Source organism: Eutrigla gurnardus (assembly GCF_963514095.1).
Source record: "Eutrigla gurnardus genome assembly, chromosome: 19".
NCBI classification, from domain to species: Eukaryota; Metazoa; Chordata; class Actinopteri; order Perciformes; family Triglidae; genus Eutrigla; species Eutrigla gurnardus.
The window spans coordinates 4,662,665-4,684,530 of NC_139930.1; the positions used below are offsets into that span (position 1 = coordinate 4,662,665).

General features: G+C 41.7%; 1 protein-coding gene and 1 long non-coding RNA gene across 3 annotated transcripts in view; both read right to left on the minus strand.

Moving 5' to 3' along the window:
- Positions 1 to 21,866, minus strand: part of LOC311029323 (uncharacterized protein) — a 482,663-nt gene that overhangs the window by 429,715 nt on the left and 31,082 nt on the right. The gene's annotated exons all lie outside the window — the stretch shown is intronic.
- Positions 15,874 to 19,909, minus strand: LOC311030339. 2 transcript variants are annotated; one of them, XR_014598968.1, is made up of 5 exons: positions 19,802 to 19,909; positions 19,275 to 19,315; positions 19,033 to 19,192; positions 17,293 to 17,433; positions 15,874 to 15,980 (listed from the first exon to the last, which is right to left on the minus strand). It is a non-coding gene; the product is annotated as an uncharacterized lncRNA (long non-coding RNA). The 2 variants fall into 2 exon arrangements; XR_014598969.1 differs by lacking the exon at positions 19,802 to 19,909 and having other exon boundaries at positions 19,033 to 19,687.

Consider the following 21,866-nt stretch of genomic DNA (forward strand, 5'->3'; position numbering starts at 1 on the left):
CATCCAGTGAAACTCAATCTGCAGTCATCGCTGTCAAGGCTAATTGTGTTACAGACACATAGGAACTGTGTGTGTGAGTGAGAGAGAGGCTGTGTTTGCTGTGACAGGATTAATATTGTTGTGTCTGTGTTAGCGGGCGTTCATCTGTCAGCACACTTCATCATGTGTTGGTTAATCTGCAGTCTGTCCTCAGATATTTCCACTGATCTCCGGGATTCAGATGTATAGTCGAGCTGCCTCTAATCAACATTCTCAGGCTACTATGTGATGACAGACAGACGAGCTGCAAACATAAGCACTGCATTTTCCACACTAATCGAGTTATGATGGAGAGACGGGAACGAAGACTAAGGACGGTAATAAAATCATGCTCACTGTTTTTCTCTTTTCCTCGCTTCACAAACTTTCATTCAAACTCACAGACCTGAATCTGTTATGAACTTTAGCCAAGATTCCAAAGTTTCCAGATATATCTTAGATGATGAACTAGAACGTTGCCATTCGATCAAACTGTGAAGTCACAGAGTTTTGGTGTAAATATTTCACACAACATCACAGAGCTTCAAGTGGGAACAACATGATACAGAATATATTTAATGGGATCCTGTCAGAATCCAATAGAGAAACATGAGCTGCTAGTACCGCGGTAAAAATTATATAATTTTCTATATTCTATAAAAAAAAATTCAGTCTATCCAGAGGTTGGTGGTAATGAAGAAGAATTGTAGTTACAACAATCACATTTCATCAAGACAAGTGTCACCAGCTCCCAAAAAACGGCTCATTGAGTTGAAATGTTCCTGTCGTTTCAATGAGACCTAAATCACAGTGGAGGTGTGAAATGTCCTTTGGCAATCAGCAGGGGTCGGCCCTACCTGCTCCAGTGGAACCTAACCCAAAGTCTTATGACTGGTTCAGATGTCAGCCCGATTGTAGCCTGACGGCCGTGTTGGCTCAGGTCAGCAATGATAAAGAGCGCCGCGGGAAACCATCCATGGTTAAACACAGTGTGTCTGTAGTATAGGACGACGGATGCTGCGTCTGGAAGTTCACGTCAGAGATAACTGACCAGTGAGACTCGGTTGCGTGAAAGTTCAACCTTGGTACGGGGCAGTCCCAGCCCAAGAATGGACAAAATGTGACCAGCAATGAGCTCTGCCATTCCGAGCCCAGCGCTGCCATACTTTACCTGTGACCTGAATAAATACTATGGGCCCTAGTTTCGTGGCGCAGCGCAGGGCGGCGGAGCCAGCGTAATGCAAGTTTTGACCCGCGCAGCCTTGCGCACGGTCAGTTTGGCAGTTTGGTGGATCGCCTGCGGCAAGATGGGTGTGGCGGCGCAGCAGGGGGAGGCGTCACAGATTCAGCTTGGTGCAGCGGAAGTTTCGTGGCAAAAAGCCTTGCTGAGACTGCGCTGAAAGCCCCAGCTCCAACCTGGTCTACTCTCGGCGAATGGTGCAAATAAAGTCCATTCATTCAAGGCGAATCACAGCTGGCGGAGTGGAAGTTTGGCTCTGGTACTTTTTTGTTTTGCGCGCAGTGCGTACACGTCACCAAGACCTCACAGGCAGGTTTCCACAGTTCCAGGCACATTTAAATGCAATAAATAATCACAACAAACACTATTTAATGCAACTAATTGAATCAACACGTGAATTTATATCTATATAGATTGTCCCGTCACATCTGACGTCAGATCAAAGGCGGATGGCACGCGTAACGGAAACTCAGCCTCTCGGACCAAAACATCTCCCTCTCTCTCTCCTGTTTTGTATAATATCGGCATTGTTATTATTATGATACGCACGCACAGCGCGTGGTGGGAGCGGCGGCGCTGCTTCTGTCATCGGGTTGTCAAATGACGGAACTTGCACTGAACCTCCCCTAACGCATTAAAGGAGAGGAGAGGAGCTCATTTGATTGGTGAAGATCTGAATCGGCTGTATTAATCCCAGTCCACGCCTCGTCTCCTCCTCGTCTCCCACTCACGCCTTCTTCTCCTCCCTCTTTCCCACTTGCGCGGGTGAGCTAGACGGGAGGTGTGCCTGCGCGAGCCTGCGCGGTGCACGAAACTTGCAAAGTCCAGGCGGACACACCCCGTCGGCGTGGCGCAGGTGCGCTGAGTGCTGACTGCGCCTGGTCTACGAAACTAGGGCCCTATAACTGTGAACTGAAGAGTTCTCCGATTTATCCTTGGGCTTCCAACAAAAGAACTTGGGGTTAATACCGTCTATACTTTAGCTCACTGGACTCACTGGACAGACCACCAGGTGTTACACAGACTCAGGGTCTCGGACCCCCGAAACCATTTCCAACAGTATCAAGGCAGTTCATGCAATAGTTGAAACTGCAATATAGTTTCGTGTATGGGACACAATGTTCTTTTCTTTGTGTTGCTCAGTATGAAAACAATGCTAATGGAAAGTCAATCATCAGGAGGTGGAGTAGCAATGTATGTTAAGGCTGATTTAAATGTTAATATATAATAAATATTTCCATATCTAGCTGTTTTGAGTTTATTTCCCTGCAGGTTCACCTGGGATCTTCATCGTTGGTGGTGATTGGTATTTACAGACCTCCATCTGCCAGTGTTAATTCTATGGATAAATTGGCAGAACTTATCTCAAAGTATGTAAATTTGGAAATGATTGTTGTAGGTGATTTTAATGTAAACTGGCTGAGTGGCACCTCCGATTATATGAGAGATTTAGTCCTTATTTTTTCTAATAGAGTTGATAAGATAGTTGGTACTGGAGTTTTTGGGCTGGGCAGCAGTGATTATTGCCCCATAGCATGTGTGAGGAGTGCAAAAATAGAAAAGATGGGATCTCACATAGTCACAAAAAGGAATATTAAGACTTTTAATTAACAACTTTCTGTGAAGAAGTACTAGTAAATATGTTTTTGCCAATCGTGCAGAGAACAACAGTGATGTTCAGGTTGCTCTTCAGTCCTTTGCCAATACCTTTATTTCAATTGTTGATAAACATGCCCCTCTTAAGAGGTTTAGAATTAAAGAAAGGATTGCACCCTGGTTTAACAAAGAGCTATCAGCTCATTATTTGCTCTTGAGAAAATTAGATGCAATGGGGTTGGATGTTAATGCGTGTGCATGGTTTCGGAGCTACTTGACTGACAGGCGTCAATGTGTTAAGCTTGGCAATGCAAAATCTGATTTTTTGTCTGTTAGTGGTGGTGTACTGCAAGGGTCTGTCTTGGGTCCATTGCTTTTTACTGTTTATATTAATGATATTATTCCTTCTTTAAATGGCTGTAATGCCCATTTTTATGCGGACGACAGTTTTATATTGCATATCGGATTCTGTTCAGACAGCCATCAACAACTTGCAAACTGCTTTTAATTCCTTTCAGGAATCATTAATCAAACATAAACTACTGCTTAATGCAAATAAAAAAAAATACATGTTGTTTACCCGAGCCAAAAATTATGATCATAATAGTGTGCATCTTTACACCAAAACTGGCTCAGAAATTGAAAGAGTTTCGGAGTACAAATACCTTGGCATCTGGCTAGATGAGGATCTCTCATTCAAATATCATATTAATGCAAAGTAATAATTGAAGCAGTGTTTATGTCATGGATTATGGTGATATCATCTATAGGCATGCTGCTGCCTCCACTCTGAAACGTCTAGATTCAATCTATCATTCAGCTCTAAGATTTATCACTGGTGATAAATATGATACTCACCACTGTATTCTGTATGGAAAAGTTGGCTGGCCCTCACTTGAAGAAAGGCGCAAGAGGCACTGGTTTTTATATATTTATAAGACCGTCTTAGGCAAATTACCACTGTATGTAAAAAATTTGTTAGAATGGAACTCAGGCACTTACATGACCCGCTCAGCTGAATTACTGCTACTCAAAGTTCCTCGAGTCTATACGAATATTGGCCAGACTGCTTTTTGTTATGATGCCCCTAGCTCTTGGAACGCGCTACAGCACAACCTGAGATTGGATGCGCTCCCTTCATTCACAGAGTTTAGGACCTTGGTCATCGATAGCTGTGTTTCTAATTGTAACTGTTTGAGATGACTGTCTTTCTTGATTCTTGTTATATGTATATTGTCATGTAATCACTTTCAAATGACTGTAACCACTGTAAATATTTAAATTGCCTTGTAAACTTGACGTCATTGAAAATGAGGGTAACCTCAATGTCTTTCGAGAATAAATAAAGGTTATAATAATTTATGATGGTGGACCGAAATGACACACATCCACGTGACTATGCAACAGCCTAATGACATATTATGTATGTATTAAATATGGAGAAAGACTACTTTTGGTGGGCAGAAGTCGGATGGGTCCAAAAGTACAAGACTTTCAACGAGGGGACAGGTGTTCGAGACCGTGTGCCTAAACCTAAGTCTTTGTTAGTCAAACTGTATGTAGTTATTTGAAGCCCAACCATGAAATCTTTCCTAAACCAAAGTGGTTTGTGACCTAAAACCTAACCTTCGTATTGTAGTGTAATTTGTAATTTTATCATGATTTGTAAAAAACAACTGGTGCAGCCATGAAAAATACTTATAATTAAAATACATCAGTTTGAATGTTCTGCCGATCGACATGAAATGAAAAGATTATTCTTGTCCACGTACACAATAGAGTAGATTTCAATTTCGGGACTATTTTGCAAACTTGGTAGGAACAAAGATGATGTTAGTATAGCATAGAGATATTATTAGCATTGCATTTTCTGTCTGTACTGATTTCGTAATGCTTCTCAGATATAGCTAAGTAAGGATGTAAGGTAAGGATGTGCCAAAGTGTAAATGGGGTCCTGGATCCTCACAGCCGCCAACGGAGACGACAGATTTGAGCATTTCAAATGACACATCCGAGGTGGACCTTGACCTCCTTTTAATAACTTTGCTGCTGACCGAGCCAGAGCGCTGCTCCTCCTGCGGTCCTCCTCGCCGTCCATCTGCTCGATGTGCTCATCGATCTTCTGCTCCCAGAATGACATCAGCTTCTGTTTGTCGTGAATCCGAGCCGCGTTCATCATCTGGCGACTAGGAGACAAACAGACAGATACCTCTTCTGTAGGACAAGGTTTGCTTGTTTGAAGAATCTGAGAAAAAAATGAACTGAACTGAATCTCTTCAGTGACTTACTTTTTCCCAACGTGTTTCTCTCCTGTCTTCTTCTGACTTTGCTCTTTCAATCTTCTCTTTCACTTCTCAGTCATTCCTCTCACTCTTACTCCCTCTTTCTTTCTCGTTTTACATCCTTTTATGTCTCCTCCCATCCTCTTTTCTCTTTATCTCCTCTCTTAACTCCTCCCCCCATCTCCACCTTTCCGTTTTGTCCTTTCCATAGTTGTCTTCTCTCCTCCTCTTCTCTCATGTTTTCCTTCTCCTCTGACCTCCTTATTTTCTACGGTTCTATTTATTCTTCATCTTTTCTCCAAGACATCGTTGCTCCACTTATTTTCTCTCTTCTTTCCTTTCACATTTTGTTTTCTTTGTCAGCTGTTCTTGTCTTTTGTTACGGTTAGGCTTATCTCTCGTTATACCTAATTCTTATTTAAACAGTAACTTTACACGTAAACATTTTTAAGATATAAACACAATATGAGGCTCGTGTGAGTACATTTTCTACCGTATTAATCATAACAACAGGGCTCAAAATGCCGTCTACTCTTAGATCAGCTCTAATCTTGCAAGGTAAATTCTGAGATTGTCAGCTGTTTGGGATTAATATATGTTGTGAAATAAAAGGATGCTAACGTCCTCTCAGCTCAATGTTTCTATAACCACTGTGGATTATTACGATCGCCGTCTATCAGCTGAATGTAGATGAAGCATTGAGTTATTTTATGATTTCTCAATTAGCAGCTGGCTAATTAGCGAGCTAAAGTTAGCTTTCTCGCACACGAGACATGAGGTGCTCGGGTTTGCGATGGTGCAACTCCGTCTTCGAAGCTGGCGCCTGCTCTCCTCCCAGTGAAGTCTGTCTCTTCCACTTTGTTTCTCTTTCCTCTCTTCTCCACTTCTTTTCTTTTCATCTCTTTTATCTTCTACTCTTGTCCTGCTGCTGTGTGTCAGTTATGGGATGATAAAGTGTTGGTTTTGTTGGGATAAGAGCAGAGTACCCTCGAAAAGGATGATTGTTTGTCACATGACCCTGCAGATTCACACCTGACTTTTCCCTCGAGATTAATATTATATATTTTTTTTAGATTTGTGCAGTGATAGTTCATGTTCGTAGTCGACTACTGAAGGGACGAAAGAACCCTGAGGTTGTCATGTGGAGGTCATAGAAGTTTTGTCCTCCTGGGCTTGGAGATCAAATGTATAACATAAAGCGTGTTCAGAGCTGGACGTGTGGCGTTTAACAGATGTGGCCGATGGGTTTCTAGTGAGTGGCATGTCGGATGGAGGGTTTTTGGAGCTTGACCCATAAAATCACACAGCAGAACATCTTCGCCTCTGCTACCGTTTTTGACAGCACTTTTTTTTTTTCAAAATGTCTCTCGCAATTCCCTCAAATGAATGGAACGTATGTATCAGTGGAATACCACTTTACTGTTCCTACAGTAAGAAGACAACATGCTTTTTTCTGTGTTTTGTCTTGTCCTGTGGCTGTTCAATCATAGATTCAGGCAGGTAACCGTAGAACGAAGCCCGAACTACCGCACATTTTCAGATGATATTTGAGATTAATTTTTCTCAGACAAATCTCAAAATGAGAGTCCCTGGAACATCACAACATTACCCAGTTTTTAAAAAACATGTTTTGTATGTTTTTATCCTTCAGCACCAGGAAGATGTTTCTGTCTAACTGAGCATTTCAGCAGGTTACAGAGTGTAAGGACATTTGCTATTCATCTCTCCGCAGGAGTATTATTACACATGCACACACACACACACACACACACACATACATACACACACAAACAATCTCTCTCTCTCACACACACACACACACACATACTCCGCATAAAGACACAGATGTCACATGGCTTAACCAAATGGCACCAGGAGCTTAACCACAGCTTATCCATCTTTACACTCCCAGTAACAGCCCCTTCCTGTGCAGTCCACCACCAAAAACTATATATAAGTTTATTGTTGGTTGGTAATATTAACTTTCTCTTTGCCTAGTATTAGAAATATCCGTATATGTGGCCACACAGACAAGCAGTGTTCAGAGATCGCTGACTTTGATAAAGCAAGTCTCTCTCCTTGGTTTATCGATGACCTCATGCATTCACCACAGCTGGAGAACTCAATGGTTTATTCAGAATGTGTGAAGTTGGGCAGCAGCTGGTACAACCAAGATCTCGTGAGGAATGCCACGGAGTTTAAGAAGTCCACTGGGAAAAGTGGAACAATATGAATGAAGTGGAATGAGGCCCACTAATGCCCTTCGCCGTTCAACAAAAGCATGTTTCTCAGTCCAATGAAGGAGGAGTGCCACGATACACAGGAAGACCTTCTACAAAGGCCTGGACGGACCTGGAGAGACCATCCTCTCTAACTGACACAAGAAGGGAGAGATCAGCATGAGACAGGTGTACCTGAAATATAGGGAGAGACTACAGATCCACATGTAAATGTGTTTAGGGGCTCGACCAGCAGGTTGTGGCCGGTGGGACAAAAATCGTATTTCTTCAGTGTTTTGGCCTGATAATTTAAAGACTTTCAAGTGTGTGTTTTCGCTGCCCTGCCATGCGACTCTTTCTTGCCGAGTTTTCGTCCTCTACCAAATGTTTGCTTTTGTCTGTGACACTTGTAGATGGTTATAAGTTAAGTGAAGGCTATAAGTTAAGTCTTTTGTTACTACCCCTAATATAGCAGCATCCCTCTCAAACATTTTCTATGGCAGTCTGCTTCCTGCACTGCAAAGTGTATTTCACTGTCTGGATGGTACCGAATGTTGCAAGGCCGGTGCTTCTGGGTTCTACGATGTCATTAATTACATTGAATGACTATCAAGAGACCATGGAAAAAAGAAGGAAGCTTCCATAATTTGAGGTGAATTTTACGATAAGTGCTTAATCTAAAAGCTTATTGCATTGTAAGCATGATAGCGATGGTAAGGCAGTAATAGTTGTGATGGGAACTCATATGAGTGGAAGCAAGGAGACCTCTGGAGATGGTAGATGTCTTATGCAGAAACATTATTGTGACAATCAAGGTTTGAGCAGTCCAACAGTTATGAAATGAACAGTGCAGTGCCAACCCCAAGTCTGACCATTGTCCTTATTGCAAGGACATAAGAAGCTGCTGTAGAGGCGTTTATATTTCATCTAGTGTGTTCACCATACCCTGTTAATCACATGGTAGCCACTCCCTGAAGCATAAGTTGCTTTATCGTCTATTTGACTGAAAATGGGACCATCACTTACAAGTTGAGGAAGGTTGAAACTAGCAGAGAGATAATTTGCCCCCTGATGGCCAGCAGATAGAAAGAAAGTTGTCTTCACTCTTCAGAAACTGAGGTTGACCCGTGATGGATATGGAGTAGTGAGACAAGGTAATAACTAATGGTGATTATCGGTGTGCATATGTGACCACACTCAATCATAGAAAATAAAGATAAAGGTCAAAGTGCTTGAGTGCCGCAACAATGTGCATCCACATCGTAGTCACATCAGAGTCTTATGATGGAGGATCACTGAATCAGAAATACTTTGATTGGAATTACATTACAGACATTTTTTATCGTGTATTTCTGTTATTTATTATATTTATAATTTGAATAAAAATGCCATAGCCATAAGCAAAGATTCAGTCTCACATGGAACACGCTGATGTTTGAGAAGCACTCCTGTATAAACACTGAGCTGCAGCTGTCAATCGTTCTGACGTCTGAAATATGTCCCACTGGACCGAAGGCCCATTTTACCCACGGCCTTGTTATCCCCGAAACAAACGACATTGTTCCAAAGGGCCACTGCTCCATGCAAAGAAAACATGCACATAGCTAATTATTAAGCAGCATGATGTCATGAAGGCATGAGCTCCACTAATTCTTATTACTTGTTGCCTTTATTAGTTGGGTTTTTTAGGCTTTTCAGATGTTTGCCACGTTTATCGTTGATGTGTTTTAAATCTTTTCCTTCTGCATCTACCTCCTCGACAAATTACTGCCAAACAGCACTCCTAATATTTTTTAAAAGAAGATAGAATAGAATGCCTTTATTGTCATTGCATAAAAAAAATTGGAGCGCTGCTCCAGCAAAGTGTTAGCTACTGGACTTGCTATGGCTAACTCAACTTGAATAACAGCTCGCTGCCTGCTTGGGCCTTGGCCTCCAATCATGAGGATTTTCGTCCCTTGTTGTTTCATCCATACAGAATTAGGTTGAAAATCTGATTGGAGGTCTTTTTTTTTTTTTTAACAGCTACGGTAATTTCCATCATATTGAATTTTAATTAATGATTTTACCGTTTTATACACATGGTATTGGAAATGTATCAAAGTAGCTATTTTTTATAACCTTAATCCTGTCACAGATCTGAAATAAAGGTGAGCATTTTTATTCAATTATTTGCCAGAACTGTCCCCTATCACTCATGTTTCAATACTTTTAGTTTGCTATAGGAAAGTTTTAATGCCAACCAAATTATGTTCACAATGTTATTAATTTGTTTTCCATACAATATCCTTTTGCATTCTAATATCTACTGTGGATCATTATGTTATATGTTTATGTTTAATTGGAGAGTATTTTGTTATTGTCTCTATCTGACAATTGTAATGGCCACAAAAGACATTTCCGAAAAGGAAACAAAAATGTACCCCAAGTGCTCGTAAGTCTCTCTCTCTCTCTCTCTCTCTCTCTCTCTCTCTCTCTCTCTCTCTCTCTCTCTCTCGTTAACACCACAGCTGCAGGAGTTAAGCTGTCTGTTAACAGTGGTGACACAAAGCGAATGTGTTCATCATCATCTAATGTCATAGCAATGACATGACGCACACATGGCCAGTGTGTGTGTGTTTGGCTAAAAACAGCAGAAAACACATTGAAAGTAAAATTTTAGACACAAATTTATAAATGATTTTAAACACAAAAATGCAATTTTAACAGATAAGACTTCTCAACAAGCCATGATATCTTGTGAGCCACCATTGTCCCACTAGAACAAAAAAAGAAATGCTCATATGTAAATCCATATCAGCGCTACATGTGTGTATGTGAATGTATTTCTTATGGTTGAGATCTGAACACCACCGACGAGTCCTTTGAATGCGTGAATGATTTATCAAAGTCTTTTTATATGACTTCATTGTGTGTGTGCAAGCTGTGTGACTTCTTGCGGCTGCTGTCAAAATCCCTCAGCGGGCGAGTCACACGGAAGGCATGACAAGACTTTGATACATGCCACACACACACACACAAACACACACACACACCAAAGACTCTCATTGGAAGCCATCTAAACTGTTGGACAGCACGACGGAGATTAAAGCAGCTGACGGTAACATGTCTGTGTGCCGGGGTTCATAAAACAGGATGTTATTAAAGGTTCCACTCGTTCTCCGTGTGGTTGAAACGTTCTCTGGGGGAATAAACGAGACGTAGCAGGTGAGACAGAACACGCATGAGTACCTGCCTCGGCAACCAGCAACCCGCCAGATTATTTGGATTATCATCAAATGGAATTATCAATGGCCATAATGTATGTTTGGAAATAAATAAATAAAATATTCCCACATTCATTTGGTTTGACCTCTATTTTCATCCAAGATACTTTTTGCCAAATACAAATCTCTCCTCATGGTCCGCTGGCTTTCTGCTCTGTGTTGGCACTGAACGGTTCTTCATAAACAGCTCTGGCTCTGCCAAATATGACGATTTTCAACCACAATGTTAATTTTGTTTTTGAATGGCTCAATGCCAACAAAAATGTTAAAGCAGAATAGTTTGTTCAACATGAATTTTGGAAATGATAGAATCTCTCTTTTTTTCAATCTATTTCGACTTTTGAAGACTGAGAGGAAGGAGAAGAGGCGGTGGACTACTGCCCTAAATGTTTCTGAAAATTAATAATTCTCAAATCTCTGCATATGAATGAAGATTGAATTATATAGTATTGAATTTGATAAACATGGAATTTGGACACACCAGCCTATTTTCTTTTTATAGCACTTCTTCATTTGACTTTATTTCATGTTTTGTCTGATGTCGGCTTTTATATGACTTTATACAACATGTCCGATAGTTTATACATAAACTCAGAATTCTTAAATAATGACAGCAATGTTGGCTGTCGAAGCTTATCTGGTCTGTGTTGCTCGTTGTTGAATAACAACTTCAGATTATGTGTCACTACTTTTGTATTCCTGAATGCAAAACCAAGACACACATTGCTTTGGCTGTTTTATTTGTGCCTGTCCTAAACAGTTTGACCACAGGGTGGAGGACTTGAATAAGTTGTTACAACAAGACAGTTTTGTTTTTGTACCTTGTTCTTTTACTTTCCTTTTTTTTTACCCCTATATTTTCTGTGCATGATTTTCATTTAGAAATTACTGGCAGAATGACTGTTATTTATTCTGATTTTATTCTGTATGTATTGATATTCTGATTGTGAATTAAATATTCAATGACCAGGATTATATCATGTTTATTAGTATCAATGTTTTGAAACGATGTAACACCTAAAGCTGACACTTATCAGCCTATGTGACTGAATAGGAATTTTGTTCAATTATGTAAAACGTGTTTCTTGCTGACAGACAGACTCTACTCTCTGACTTTAATTATCTCCATCATAAAAGTTTACAGCAGATCATGATCGGGCGGCAAACCAATGCGTCTTCACAGGGGTGAGGAACTGGTAGGACTGGGTGGGAGTGAGTGTTAATCTGAGTGTTTGTATCTATTGCTTGTATGTCTGGCCAGATTTGGGCAGTCTCCATCCATAAAAAATCAGTCTCCATCCATGATTAAAATCTTCTTAATGTTTCACTCACTCACTCACACACTTCTGGCCTCCCTGTTTCAGCCAAACAGGCCAAAAAGAAGTAGAACAATTTAAAGCCAAATACAAGGTAATCTGCCTGCCTGTTCCCGGTTTCCTCTTCTTATACTTTATACTGAGAGATATTTTTTAAATAAATACTTAGCTTTGGTTTGACCGGCCATATATAAAACCTAACACAGATGCAGAGGCCCTTGACATACTTTGGGATTGTGAATACATTCAAACAATCAGTTTCACATTGTAGTAATTACACCCTATTTTCAGGACCTTAGGGGCCCCCGACAGGAAAAGGGGTCGAGGCTGGAGGTGTGACATTTCCCAACTATATACAATTATTAACATGTCTATATGTAATCATGTACATCAAGACATTTCTTGAGGAGCAGAGATCTGGGCAGCAAGCCTTCTCCAGACAACGTTCCCTGACAGGTCCCTCTCATCTGCTTCTGCATTGCCATCAACGACATCTGGACCCAGGTTTGCCTCGTCCTCCTCCTCCTCCTCCTCTAGGATGCAGCAGGCACCAATCACCTTCGGGACGGACAGAGGCCGGATCTCCAGGGCCCTAAAGAGGATACCAAAGGCACGCTCGATGATGTTCCTGCCTCTGGCAGTGAGCCTGTTGTATCTCACTGCCACTTGGCCTGTTAATTAAAATTCATGTAGAAAATGTATGATATATTTCATAGTCAGTAAAGTAACAATTTGCTGTGTGTGTGTGTCTGACCTGCTACAGGCTGCGGGTATGGGGTCATGATGGCAACAGGACGCTGCAGGCATGGGTACCCTCCATCTCCTAACAGGAAGTACCCAGCCGGTGGGTACAGAGCCTGGTGGTACATGGGGGATCTCCTCAGGACAAGTGAATCATGCACCCATCCTGGAATGCCAATGTATACATCCAGGAATGCACCCTTGGCATCATGCCCTGCAGAAGCACTGATGCAAAACGTTTTCTATTACTATAGCACTTCTTCTGTGGCTCTGCAGGAGGAAGGATCCTGATGTGGCACTCATCAATGGCACCGGCAGCACAGTGGAATACCTCATGACCAGCAAGGCGAGCAAAGCTGGCCCCCACCTCCTCCATCTCTGCTGGTTTCGGGAAGTGAATCACACGGTGCAGGATGGTCATCATTTCCTCTACAACATTGTGGACGGTCCTGCAAACCGAGGAGAGTGGCATGCCGAAGATGTCTGCCGTTACCCTGTAGGAGGCTCCACAGGCAAGCCAGTAAACGGTGGACCGACCTCCAACTCATGGCTCCATCATGGGCTTTCTGTCGTGGAAGCTTTTGGACCAGCATGTTCAAGTCCCTTGATAGCCTGAAGGCTGGTCTTAAGTCAGCTCCAGAGATGAATGTGGCGAGGATGGGAAGCTGAAAATCAATCTGCGTGTACCTTAAGGGTATCTGGTCCTGTTAAAAAAGAAATGTCTTTAGTTGGTTTTTTGGGGGTTTTTTTGCATGTTTTATTAATTGTTATACATATGTATTATGTTTTATTTATATTGCTTATCTCTGTTTTTATTATTTCATATTAATTCCAATGTATTGTAAATATAAATTGTGTGATAGGAATTGTTGACATCTACTTAAATTAAATTTGCCTCTAACATCAGACCTGTTTGGTAAGGGGCTTGCTTATACTTGAGAAGGTCTCTATCACTTTCTTTGCGTGATAAAGAGCACACCTTTCTTCCAAGGATCCAAGTCAAAATTAACTGTTGCCTACCTGATCAGTGTATCACAGACATGAAATGTCCTGTTTGTATTGATGTCTGTCCTGGTTATTTATTATGATGTACATGACAGATGAGGTAGTGGTAGATTTTGCATTAATGAATATGTGTGTGCATATCATCAACTTCTTGATGTTTGAGTAACAAGGAGACAAACGGCACGTCTCCTCTCCATCGTCCACCGCATCCTGGCTCTTCTCTCACGGACTCTTCAGCTTCTTTATAAAGCTTACCCACAGAAATAGCCACCAAGACCTGATCCATACTTGTAAATAGCAAATGTGTGATTTCTAATTTTCTTTCTCCTCATCTAGTTCATCCTACATAGGGGCAGCCAGACAGAGGTGTCCTCCATCTCCTAAAATGCACTTCCCCTCTGGTGGGTAGAGCTGCCTCATATATACTGGGCTGTGTTTCAGGACACAGGCGTCATGCACTGAGCCAGGGAAGCCAACAAAGATGTCCAGGAATCTGCCTCGATGGTCACAGATGGCCTGCAGCTGTATAGATGGAAACCGTTTCCTGTTAAAATAACAATGGGCATCGGCAGCTGGTGGCTTGATTCTTACGTGGCAGCCATCAACTGGCCCAACCACAACACCGAATGGGGGACATCCAGCCAGTTTTTACCGTTTCTTCCTGCACCAAACGCAACGACAATATCCAGGAAAAAGCATGGCACAAAATGATTTATGGTTTTACTTGGTCTATCAACACAATTTAAAAACTGGTATATAGTTTGGGTCCACACGTTCGACACAAGTTGAAACAGAGGGACTGTGTCTTGCTGCTACGTCATCTTAAAACGGTCATGTGATACGACATACGAGAAAGTACCGTGTGCTCACAAGGCAGTTGTGCTTCCTGTTCATCATCAGATCATTAACCTCAAAGAATGGCAGCTTTCCTGAAAACGCAAAATATACCTGATAGTGTCATCAACTATGGCGTTATATTTGTGCCACATTTATGAAGGAGCAATGTGAGATTTTGAGCGCAGAAAAATATATTTTGCTAGCAAAGAAATTATATTTTGAAGAGAAATGATACGCGAGCAAAACATAATGTCATTTGAGCAGGCAAAAATATATTACTCTCACTCAGTTTTACTCATGCCCTCTCTAAAACTCTTGCTCGCTGCGCTGCAGACCGCTGCACACGCGCTCTGAATCTGTCCCTTCTGTGCGCGCTCAACTTTGTCTTTACGCTCGCTCAACTTGGCACAGCGTTACAAATGTGCCACAATAGCAACCAATCAGAGACTTGGAGAAGCTCAATTCTGATTGGCTGTTTCGTCTCCAATCACAACGCTTCCATAACACGCCGAACGAGTGGGATTTTAGATTTCCAGCCGGCAGAATCAAATGGTGTAAACAATAATGCGCCACAACGTCAGGTGAGTTATGTCTTCCAACAGTGAGACGACCTGAGCATGAAGATTGAAACGTGTGTAACAGCCCAGATAGCAAAATTCTTTTGGCCCATATCTGGCCCACACCTGACATGTTCATCCGGTCCACATACCGCGTGGAATGATGGCACGTGGGCGGTCCGCTCCTGTTTGCCAAAAGTGGGCCACAACCAAGCCATCACAATGCCAGATGTCAACCAAAAACAGGCCAAACAAACCAGCACTCAACCGAATGTGGGCCACTGTACACTTTTATTCTGGCCCAAGTACGGCATGGGAAGATGGCACATGGGTGGTCCACAGTTGTTTGCCAGAAGTGGGCCACAACCAAACCAACACAGTGCCAAATGTCAGCCGACACCAAATAAACCAGCACTCACCCAAATGTGGGCCACCACTGTACATTTTATTCTGGCCCACATCCCACATGGACATTAGAACTAGCTTTCAGACTTACCCAGAACTGGTTTACAGTCTATGATCTTGTCTAGCCTGCACACTTTGGAGTCACAACCAAACCATGACAAAGTACTATGTCAAATATAAACACATCATATAAATAAACCTGAACTGGTCTGAATTTGAGGCTACATGTCATTATGGTACCTCCAGATACTGTGTTAAATGGTGGCATGCAGTGGTCCAGTCTTGTTGGTCTCAGGGTCAAAGATGAAGATACCTCCTGAAGAATTGAAGAAATAACCAGACACGAGAAACAACTTGTGAACAGTGAACAGTGAACTTTATTTTATTTAACATAACGTAACATATAACATATAACATAACACAAACAAAACAAACATGAAGAACATGTGCGGAACACGCTCACTCATGGCCCCAGCATTGTCTCGTCTTCATCTGGCCCTTTAAGAAATGCACAAAAGAACATATTTTGTTGACTCAGTAAAGCAGTGCTGTGTTTAACTAACTCATTCGTGTGAGTGGCTCCACATCAGCATTTACTTCATCCAGCAGCTCCAACATGGCCTTTTTTATACTGTCTAAATCTTTTTTTTTTTTTTTTTTTCTGTTGTTCCCAAAATATAAACATGAGTGAGGAACAGATTGGTTGTTCTACAGGGGGAGATGGTGTTTATTTTTTATATATTATGCCAAGGTAAGTATTATATTCCATTGCAACATGGCTGAGGCTCTAAGTTGGAAGCAACTCCATCCTACATATTAAACCTACCACATATCAAGTCTGAGATGACAATCAGTCAGCTAGCCTCTTTCACACAATCACTGTGTATTTACACCAGTTGACCACATGGTGGAGCTGAAGACCATGAATGCAGCATTAAAGGGAAAAGTTTGAGGTAAGACCAGGGGCCCTAGTTTCGTGGCGCAGCGGAGGTGGCGCAGCCGGCGTAATGCAAGTTTCGACCAGCCGCAGCCTTGCGCACGCTCAGTTTGGCAGTTTGGTAGATCGCCTGCGCCGAGATGGGTGTGGTGGCGCAGCAGGGGGAGGCGTCACAGATTCAGCTTGGCGTAGCGGAAGTTTCGTGGCAAAAAGCCTCGCTGAGACTGCGCCGAAAGCCCGCCAGCTCCAACCTGGTCTACTCTCGGCGCAAGGCGCAAATAAAGCCCATTCATTTCAAGGTGAATTACAGCTGGCGGAGTGGAAGTTTGGTTGACCGGCGCGCAGTGCACACGTCACAGAGACCTCACAGACAGGTTTCCACAGTTCCAGGCACATTTAAATGCAATAAATAATCACAGCAAACAATATTTAATGCAACTAATTGAATCAACACGTGAATTTATATCTATATAGATTGTCCCGTCACATCTGACGTCAGATCAAAGGCTTTCCCTACTTTTCAGACCCATGAACTGGCTTTTAAGAAAGGCAATGGGTGACAATTCCAGTTACAGTTTACATTACTGTCCCATCACTGCCAAGAGAAATCTTTATATTTACAAGAAAATAGGTATGCTTGCTGCATGGTGGCTGAACAAGCTTCTAATTCCTAACTGACCATAGCGGGAAAAAATGGCAAAAGTCACAACACTGCCTTTTTTAATTATATTAGTTCATTTAGAATTGGTAATATTTGTTCTGTACTTTGCCCTCGTTTTTTTTTTTTTTACATATGCCGACAGCTTCATCTTGATTTCTGCTGTAGAACAGTATCACATATATATTGCAAAATAGGTATTGTAGCTAACTTACGTGTGAGCTGTGTGGATCGCCTTTTCTCTCTCTCTCTCCTCCCACCGTCCCTATCTCCGGCGAGATGAAGCCACCTTTTAATATAGGCCTCCACCTCCTGGTCTTTTGCAGTGGCCGTCAGCTGATTTTTTCGGACTGTTCCTAAAAATGGAGAAAACTGTAAAGCTTTGGATAGATGGCACACAATGGTGAGAAATGGGTAACTGCATGACATGCTATATCTTGCCCATACAGTAGTTGAGCAGCAATGAATGTAGTTTGAAAACAGTCTAGCCATGACCAGCCAATTACTAAAATTGTAGGAGGAAAACTCTCGCTTTCAGCTGACGAACTGATTGCAGACTGGTGCATCTTAGAGCAGGGGACAGATAAATAGCTGGAGAAGATGATAAAGCACATAGACATTTTTATTATGGTGAAGGCTGCTGACATTTTGGCACAGTATGTGCCACAGAGTATGTCTTCTTCAAAGCAAACAGAGCTATTTAAGAATGGCAGCTTTAAACTGGTGCCTCATAAAATGTGATTGGGTGTATATGTTGTTGTATTATAAGTATTTTATAACGAGTATTAGACTATCAACATTTTTAATTAATTATATTACTTAAAGCTCTACGGTCTGAAAGACAATGAGAAACCCCTCCCCTCCGAGCCTCCTCACGACATGCCCCCCTAGAGCAGATCAGAGCAACAAGCCTGTTACCTGCAGAAAATAAACACGGCTTTGAATGTGGAGTAAAATGTCGGATTCACAGTCACAACTTCTACAATAAAACCAAAGATTACCTGTTCAACATAAACCCCGCTGTAGGCTGAGGCTGTGCTCGGTAACGCTAATGGCAGCAGCGCCTGTACCCTGTTGCCACCGCTTTCAGTGGCAGGCCGGCCGGGGGTGAAGGGGCAGCAGGCGCTAAATTTGTGGTTTCATGTGTCTGTGGCTGAGCAGCTCAGAGCAGTTACAACTACTTGTAGTTTCTAAGCGTAAGGGGGTGGGGACGAGGTGGAGCAGGGGAGACGAGGTGATTGGATGGAGGGTACGAGCCAATGCAAGCTTACCGTGACGGGTGGATAGCATTGGTCAATTTCTATGCAGTCCCACGGCTGATAGACTGAATAGATTTTTTTGGTTCTTTTTGCTATTTATATTGTAGATCGGACCACAGGACCATAATCGCCGTATAAACAATGTTAATAATAATTACCAATCTTCCAAATCGTAGACCATAGCTTTAAGTGTTGTGTCGTCACATATGAGCTGTTTTATATGATGCAGCTTACCTGCTCCTCCAATCAGACATGCTTCACTGAGCTGGCACCCTTAATATGCCCTGAAGAAGACTTACTCGTGCAGAAATGTCAGCACTGGCACTGTAATAAAAACTTCTAAAACTGACCGTGTGCTCCAGTATCTTCTCCCTGCCAGCCACTACTAAAACTCATGTCGTCATGAACTTAAACAAATTTAAACACACACATGGAACATGATCGAACAGCCTTCACTATTTGCCTGTCACTGTGAGACTTGGTTTGCTGCAGCAAGAAAATCAACAAGCAATGGAATTCTATTTGAATAGAATAGAATATTGTCTGCTACCACACTGATACATAATCATTCAGATCTGCATCTTGATAAATTGATTTTATGATTAATTTCAGCACCCCTATCTAGCATGAAAGAAAAGGAAGGAAGGATTCATCAAGACACATCACTAAAAAATATAACCCACAATTAACACTCACCAGTAATTACATCTTTTAACTGGAGGCTGTAGAAGGCCGTCTTCCCGTTCACGCCACGCCAGTTCAGTTGTTTGGCCAGGGAGTTTGTGAATAGGTTTTTCATGATCCGCCACACGGTGTCCTTGATATCGACCCCACCGATGACACTCAAAGCAGTAATCTCGGCAAAAAAAGGACATACATGATCTATACGAGCAGTATTAAAAATAAAAACAAAAACTGTATTTCACCAGAGCAGCTACCTTTAATGAGTTCAATAAGCTGTATTTCCACCAGCAAATGTCTGTAACAACAATAAGCACACTTAGCCTACTGTAAAAAATCATCATGACAGTATAATACACTGTAATTAAAAATGCGTATAAATTCATAAGCAAACAAAATACACATTCACATGTGTGTGTGTGTGTGTGTGTGTGTGTGTGTGTGTGTGTGTGTGTGTGTGTGTGCGTGCGTGTGTGAGAGAGAGAATGCCAAAATGGAGCCGCGCTACGATGAACGGAACGATATTGCATTGATAAGAGAAAAAAATAAATAAAAGCATAATCAATTTGTGGCGCTTGGTCTTGGTTCTGTGGCGCTGCGCCAGGTCTATAAATGGGAAACAACTAGGCCATGTCTGCCTGGTCACAACCTTGTATAAAAACTGAATGTTAACTAGCTAACATTTTGCAGCACCGGCAACCTAACAAAACAATGTTTATTTCCAACAATAAGAGCTAAATGTTTCCCACAGAAAAAAACATTTATTTTTCATTCAGGGACTCACCTCACCGTGACTTCTGTTCTCTCCTGGATGTCCGTTTCGCGCACTTTCTGCTCCCTTGCTACCTTTCGTCAATTCGAATATGATGCATTCAAAGAGACTCGTTATTTGGAAAACTCCAACTTGAAGCGGAAAAAAACATAACGGAAAGTAGAGTTTGAATAAAGATACGATCCTTACAGACTTAAAAGCGTTGACTTAATAAAAAAAAAAAAAAACTGTCACTGTGGATGATATGTTCAGGTAAATGAAGGTCAATACATGTTTCAATGTCGACCTGCCAGTCATTTTCTATGTGACGTGGAAGCGGTTTCTGTTCACATACTGTCACTCTTGGCCTAGGCTCTGCTCTTATTGGCACACTCTGTCAAGGAATGTACAGTTGTGCATTTAATGAATTGAATTTATTTATTTAAAAAAGGGACAATGCACAAAAAACATTAATCTTGTAAGACAAGAAGAGATGCTTTGAGCCAGATTATAGCAACACTCAACAGCTCACTTCCGTCTGTAGTCCCTGGGCAGGTAAAGTTAAAGCAGATAGGTAGGCTACAGTATTAAAATGATTGAAATATGAGTGACGACCATAATATTTTAAAAATAGACAGACTAGTAAAAGCAGGGAACAAGAGCACCAAATCATGAAGTGCACAACAGCACAGCTTTTACTTTTATCACACATTCAAACACAATACATAGGCCTACACAGATCAACTTGTTGGTCAATATATATAACTTTAATCAGCAAACAAAATTCATCACAGTCAGCAGATTATTTATACTGACAGATAATATTGCACTAAGAGAAGAAAAAGTTAAACTTGACTATACTGTAGGCTATGTAATTCCTGCTGGTATGAGTGTCAGACGGAACAACTCTCAGAATTCACCATCTGCTTGTTGTGAACACAATTAAGTCAGTTCAGGCCTAAAAGTCTTCAGTCTTCTGCTTCCATAGCAAGCTCCAGCAAAGAAGCTGGACGGGGGCTCCAGCATGGATGTATTATATTATCGGGCTCCAGTGGCGAGCTTCTTCCAGAATGAGTGATGGAGCAATAGGCCTATTGCAGGTCGTTCCTGCTGCAACGTTGTCAATCATGCCCATCATAGAACATTTCAACCGAAAAAGGAATAGGCTATCTACTTATCTATTATCTTATGTTTAGGTTTAGGTTTATTTGTTTAGCACATAAATGCATTAACACAGAGTGCAAGGAGGGAACAAAGTAATCGTGGACTTGTACAAAGTTCCACCCCTATCAAGTTGACAACAACAGATGATCTGGACAAAAGAAGCACAAATAATTAATAGCAGCGGGAGTAGGAATAGGAGAGAATAGGAGCAAGGAATTGTCATGGAGTTGTTTCCTGTTTTATTTTGAGGCTTCTATCTTGTTTTCCTGTGTTCTCCCGCCTGTTTGATTATTGCGTTTCACCTGTCCTGATTGCACTTCTTCCCTTGTGTATTTAACCTGTCTCCCGCTTTGTCCTTGTCGGATCGTCTGTGTTCATCCCCTGCATTATCCCATGTTCCATGCCTGCATCTTGCATCCTTTTGTGTTTTCTTGTGAGTTCAAGTGTTGGTTAGTACTTTGTTGTTTTTCTTTTGGATTTCTTGTTTTTTCCTCTGTCCGAGACTTAGGTTCGTTGATTCTTTTGTTGCTACTTTATTTCTGTTGGACTTTGATCATCTGTTGTTGTTTTTTTTTTTTTTTACCTCTTTCTAAAATAATAAACTGCTCCATTTGAGTCTGCATTTGGGTCCTGTTATCCCCCATACCCTGAATAGTGGACAGCAGAGAAGCAAACTGACTTAACTTAACTTGTCTTGTCTTTTCTTGTCCTGGCACATTTGTACTTCAAAAAGTATGGACCCCACCATATTAGTGAACCATATGTGGGCCACTTTAGGCTCACATCCAGATTAGTCGATGCTAACTTTCAGTCTTTCGGCCAAAAGTGGCCCAAATGTTTTTTAGCAAAGGTGGGCCACGTGTGCTGAACCATATGTGGGCCACTTTAGGCTCACACCCAGATTAGTCGATGCTAACTTGCCGTCTTTCGGCCA